Genomic DNA, 6,414 nt, shown 5'->3' on the forward strand with positions numbered 1-6,414 from the left:
GCCACTTCTTCAACTTCTTGGACGGGAAAATAATTTCTTTTAACATTTTATCGGTCGCTTGGATTGGCTTCCTGAAAGTCTCGCTGAGAAGGTAGCGGATCCTCTTTGGTGCGGTCCGGGGGTACCCTCCTTCCGAGGAGACCCATTTAAAGTTACAGGTTTCAGAATGACAACACTGGCCTTCTCATCCTGCTTCACCCATTGCTAGATACCACAAACTCATAAGACGGGGAAAACCCATAGGCAAAGTGAAATAGGGAGGGGAAGGAAATTCCAATAGGCTTCTTCAGAGACAATGCTGTCTGCACGCTGTGTTCAAGAATAGCTTAGCTAGCTTGCATGTAAAACAGTTGATGTTATGAAATATAGGTTGAATATCCCGTATTCAAAAATGCCTGGGATCAGAACGGTTTTTGATTTCAGAAGACCTGTACTTGCATATATGTTCATTATTTATTTATTTATTTGCGGCATTTACATGCTGCCCTTCTAACCCCGAAGGGGACTCATAGCAGCCTACAAGATATATATACATATAATAAGCTATTTTGGACGTGCAACCTTAATCTAAACATGAAATTCATTCATTTTTAACATATATATCGACTAGCTGTCCCTTGCTACGCGTTGCTGTGGCCCAGTCTGTTCATCTGGAAAATAAAGTAATGAGAAAGTGTTGGTGTCTAATATATGTAATTTCTTTATGCTTGTGGGTAAACAGTATTTCTTGCTGTTTCTTTGTCAGTGTTGATGTGGAGAGTGTCTGGTTTGCCCACCCTGGAACATCCAAAATATCATTGCCCTTCTTTAAGGGTCCCTTTCAAATCTAGGATACTATATCTGTGTGTGTGTGAATCATATTTATCTATCTATATCTATAGCTAGATGGCTATTTGTCAGGAGGGCTTTGATTACGTTTTCTTGCTCTGGTGAAGGGAGTTGGATTGGATGGCCTTAAGTATTTTCTCTTGGTCACGGGGTTCTGTGTGGGAAGTTTGCCCCGATTCTGTCGTTCATGGGGTTCAGAATGCTCTTTGATTGTATGTGAACTGTGAATCCCAGTGACTACAACTCCCAAATGCCAAGGTCTATTTCCCCCAAATGCCATCTGTGTTCATATTTGGGTGTATTGAGTGCTTGTGCCAAGTTTGGTCCAGATCCATCATTGTTTGAGTCCACAGTGCTCTCTGGATGTAGGTGAACTACAACTTTAAAACTCAAGGTCAGTGCCCACCAAATCCTTCCAGTATATTCTGTTGGTCATGGGAGAACTGTGTGCCAAGTTTGGTTCAATTCCATCGTTGATGGAGTTCAGAATGCTTTTTTATTGTAGGTGAACTATAAATCCCAACAACTCCAACTCCCAAATAACAAAATCATAATTTTTTGAGTGATGGTCACTCCTTGTGTTTTGTTGCCAAATTTGGTGTGATTTCGTTCATTGGTTCTTTTGTTTTTAAGGTACTCATTATGACCAGAGCATTTTTATATAGAGGGATAAGATATATAAATAAAAATGTAATGTTCATTTGTGGGATTAACACAACTCAAAAACCACTGGACGAATTGACACCAAATTTGGACACAATACTCCTCTATCAGGCCGAGTGACTATCACTCATAAAAACACTCAAAAACACAGCAAGAGACTTAAAAAGCCAAAAAAAAAATACATTACCAAAATCACATATATATACGCAAACACACATATACACAGATATGTACACACATATACATACACACACAAAATACATATATACAAACTGGGCCACAGCAACGCGTGGCAGGGGACATGTGTGTGTGTGTGTGTGTGTATATAGCCTGAATATAACATATATACATGAATTGCAACTATGCAGTGTAATGTCTCTGTGCACTGAACCATCAGAAAGCTAAAGGGGCAGGTCTCTCAACCACAACTTTCCCTGCCATGACTCAATGCAATGAAATAATGGGATTTGTAGTTTAGTGAAGCACCAGAACTCCTTGGAAGAGAAAGCTTAAGCCAGCGGTTCTCAGCCTGTGGGTCCCCAGATGTTTTGGCCTTCCACTGGTAAACTGGCTGGGATTTCTGGGAGTTGTAGGCCAAGACACCTGGGGACCCACAGGTTGAGAACTACTGGCTTAAGGCCTTGCAAAACTGCAACTCCCACGATTCCACAGCATTGGGACAGGGCAGTTGAAGTGGTGCCAATCTGCATTAAAGCCACAGTGTAGATGCACCCTTCGATGACTGTCCTGCCCCACCCAGGACCAGAAGGCCCACCCAGAAACACCCCCAATACAGTGGCAACCCACCCTTTCCAGCCTGGCCCATAAGAAAAGAGCACCAACCAAACCATTAGAAGAACTGGGCACCTTCACAGCCACTCTTTCTTTCTCCCTATCAACCCACGAGCCCAAGTGTCCCGCCTGCAACGCTCCCTCCCTGTGACAATTTTGTTATAAAGGCAGCGACGGCTCTGGCACCTCTTTAGCTCCCCCAGTTTCCATCCAAACACCCACCTTTCTGTTTACCGCCTTGTTTGCTGTATCTCGACGACCGCCCCAAAGTTTCGTGCCGCGGCCCCTTTAAGAGTGATCGCCCCAAACCCGGCGGCGTTCCCTCCCGGGGCTTTCCCCTCTTTCCACGCCTCTTTTGACCACGCATGCGCAAAACGGCTCAAGTAGCAAGGGCTGGTGGGAAATGTAGTTTTGATTTGCAGCAAGGCCTTGTCTTAGGTCTTTGGCCCTTACTGGGACCTCAGCTCCATATAATAATAATAATAATAATAATAATAATAATAATAATAATAATAATAATAATAATAATAATAATAATAATAATAATAATAATAATAAAAAAAACAACTTATAATATTTTTTACTTTTTAAAAATAATATAATATAATAATAATAATAATAATAATAATAATAATGTTCCACGGAGGGACGAGATCACATTGAATCTTGGAAGTTAAGAAGAGTGCACTGTGTTGTAGATTTCACTGCCACGGATGAATGCTACAGAATCCTGGGAGCTGCAGTTTTACAAGGTCTTTGGCCTTGTCTGCCGAAGAGAGCTGGAACCACATCAAACTACAACTCTCAGGAGTCCATAACATTGAGCCATGATGGAAGTGGCGACAAGTAACCGGGAAATAAAGTGTGACACATATTGGCTGTTGCTAGGTGAAGCGACCCTCTGTCATGTAATAGAGGATATGAAGCAGCTTCATTAGGTGAAGTGGCCCTCTCATGAGATAGAAGGCATGAAGCCGATTGGTTGTTTCTAGGTGAAGTGGCCCTCTATTGTATAATAGTGTGTGAAGTAGATTGTTGCTAGGTGAAGTGGCCCTCTGTCATGCAATAGCATGTGTGAAGCCAATTGGCTTTTGCTAGGTGAAGTGGCCCTCTATCATGTAATAGAGGGTGTGAAGCCAATTGGTTGTTGCTAGGTGAAGTGACCCTCTCATGCAATAGAGGGTGTGAAGCAGATTGATTGATGCTAAGTGATGCTAATCTGTCCATGTAATAAGAGGATGTGAAACAGATTGATTGTTGCTAGGTGAAGTGGCTGTCTAGTGTATCTGGGAAACACAGGGATTGAAGCAGATGGGCTGTTTATTCCTGACATCTGTATGAGGAGATGGGGAAAAGGCAAGAAAGAACCTTCTCTGCAGTTGCTCCAGCCCCTGAAACTCCCTCCAGAAGGAAATTAGAATGGCCCCATCGCTGTCCTCCTTTACTGTACAAACCAAATAAAAACCTTCCTATGTGCCCAGGCTTATGGAGATTGAAATGGTTAAAGATCCGGCCTTATGAAATAGGAATGTAATACGGGCATGGCTTTTAACCCTGTATCTCCTTTTATGAACCATCACGAAGCTTAAGATCGTCAGAGGAGGCCCTGCTCTCAATCCCACCGCTCTCACAAACACGGTTTGGTGGGGATGAGGGACAGGGCCTTCTCAGCAATGCCCCCCCCCCCCCCGTCTGTGGAATTCCCTCCCTAAGCACATCAGGATGGCCACCTCCCTCCTGTCCTTTAGAAGACAATTGAAGACTTGGCTTTGGGACCAGGCGTTCGTCCAGTGGATAGCGACAATTGGAAGGAAAGTTAGGACATATGCGACTGGATTTACCCAACTTGGTCTTGGTTTTAACTGGCATCTTAGCTTTTTGTTTAATGAACTTGGTAATGTACCTGTATAACATGTTTTAATGATTTTTTACTGTTTTCATTGTAACCCTTGTTGCTTATATGTTGACAGCATCACACGATGCTTATGTGATGTGGGGGCAGTTTTAAATATATATATATTGATTTTTCCTTTTTGGTACAAAAGTCAACAGAAAAGTATATATTGGGTTGTTGTAGGTATTTTCAGGCTATATGGCCATGTTCTAGAGGCATTCTCTCCTGACGTTTTGCCTGCATCTATGGCAAGCATCCTCAGCGGTAGTGAGGTATATATTGATATATATATTGTATAAAATATATATTGATTTTTCCCTGTTTGAACTGCCTGTATATGTCAGATCTGCTGACCAGCACAAGGTCACAGGAGATATGACCCGAACACGCTGACTTTCCAGATGATTAAGATGTTTTCCTATGCATTAATAATTAATTAATGTCAACAAGTTATATAAGCAATTGTATATAAATATGTGCTCTGTTTAAATCAAGGTGTGTGGAAACCCCTTGTTTCAGCTGCGGGCTGAGGTTTCCCACCCTTTTCCATGGAAAAGTAAAAAGTTTTGAACTTGGAACTCTGCTCTAGCCTGGTGTCATTCTTCCACCCCATTTGCATCCCAACAGACAGGCTGCTGTCTGCTGCAACAATGAGGCTGCCCTGAGTCCCCCTTTGGGAGGAGAAGGGCAGGGTAGAAATGTATGTAATAATAATAATAATTTTTATCAATATTGTTTTTAATTTGTTATTATGGTTTCTCTTGTGATTTGTATTATTGTTGAATGTGCTGTATTGTCTATTAGTTTTTTTAATTTATTGTAGTATTTATTTTTATTTTACTGACATAAAAACACAGTATGTCACAGCAAACGAGATATATATGCTGGATTTCGTATCACAAAATCACAAGTCGAGCACTTCCAAAGCGTCTAGAACTGTGTGGTGTATTTTCGAATGATGCACGCAGATCCAAGTAAGGTGGCATTTTGCAGTTGATAGATCATGATTTTGTCAATGTTTATTGTTTCCAAATGCAGGCTGAGATCTTTTGGCACAGCACCCAGTGTGCCAATTACCACTGGGACCACCTGTACTGGTTTATGCCAGAGCCTTTGCAATTCGATTTTGAGATCCTGATGACAGCTGAGTTTTCTCCTGTTGTTTTTTTGTGAATTCAGGTATCACCTGGAATGGCGACATCAATAAACTTTTTTTTATTTTCCACAATCGTGATGTCTGGTGTATTGTGTTCCAGCACTTTGTCAGTCTGGATTCAAAAGTCCCATAGTATTTTTGCGTGTTCATTTTCCACTACCTTTGCAGGTTTACGATCCACCAATTCAGGCATGTAGCCCCCCCCCCCCCCCCAAATTCTCATGGTGGTTCGCGAAAAGGCCTTACTGGTGCAGTATTTAAACTGTTATGTTTATTAATATCATGATTTGATCACCATTCTCAATATATCCCATATGTATGGGGGTATTGGGGTAATGATACAAAAGGTTTGCTAGGCTAGACCCTCTTTCACTCAGACTCAGTCCCCCCCCCCCCGAAACTCAGCCCCCCCCCCCCGAAACCCCCCTGAAAAATTTTTAGCCCCCCCCCCCCCCCCCCGAAACGAAATCCTGGCTACGGGCCTGCACCAATTATTTACTGCTGGCAAGTGGTACTTGTGGCCTAAGTTCCAATGAATCATTTGGGCCACAGAGTTGTGCCTCTATTTGTAGTCTGTCTGTGCAATTTTCTTGCAGCAGCTCAGGATATGATCAATGGTTTCATCAGCTTCCGTGCACAGTCTGCATGTTGGTACATCAGCTGATTTTTCAATCCTGGTCTTAATTGCATTTGTTCTGATGGCTTGCTCCTGGGCTGCAAGAATCAGGACTTCTGTCTCCTTTTTCAGTGTTCCATTAGTGAGCTATAACCAGGTCTTCCCCGTGTGAATGTTTCCTTCAATTTTGTCAAGGAATTGCCCATGCAATACTTTGTTGTGCCGTCAGCTCTGGTTTAAGGGCAGTTTTCTTGTACTGATTATTTGTCTGCTGTGCTTTGAGAAGTACAAAGCAAGTATTATTATTATTATTATTATTATTATTATTATTTTATGGCAATGAATGTTTGCCTTTTATGCTGTGAGACGCCCTGAGTCCCAAAGGGGAGATAGAGTAGGATAGAATAAATTTTTACCTAGGTGCCTTCCACATATTATCTGCTTTGAACTCGATTATATGACACT

The 6,414-nt window shown here is 42.0% G+C and overlaps 1 protein-coding gene across 1 annotated transcript in view; it reads right to left on the bottom strand.

The window, feature by feature from the left end:
• SNX11 (sorting nexin 11) overlaps nt 1-2,637 on the bottom strand; it is a 44,729-nt gene extending 42,092 nt beyond the window's left edge. Inside the window, exon 1 of the mRNA XM_060780877.2 lies at nt 2,506-2,637. The gene's annotated coding sequence lies outside the window, so the exon portion shown is untranslated. The remainder of the gene's footprint in view (nt 1-2,505) is intronic.
• Between the last annotated feature and the right edge of the window lie 3,777 nt (nt 2,638-6,414).

Source organism: Anolis sagrei, chromosome 6, assembly GCF_037176765.1.
Source record: "Anolis sagrei isolate rAnoSag1 chromosome 6, rAnoSag1.mat, whole genome shotgun sequence".
In the NCBI taxonomy this organism is placed as follows: domain Eukaryota; kingdom Metazoa; phylum Chordata; class Lepidosauria; order Squamata; family Dactyloidae; genus Anolis; species Anolis sagrei.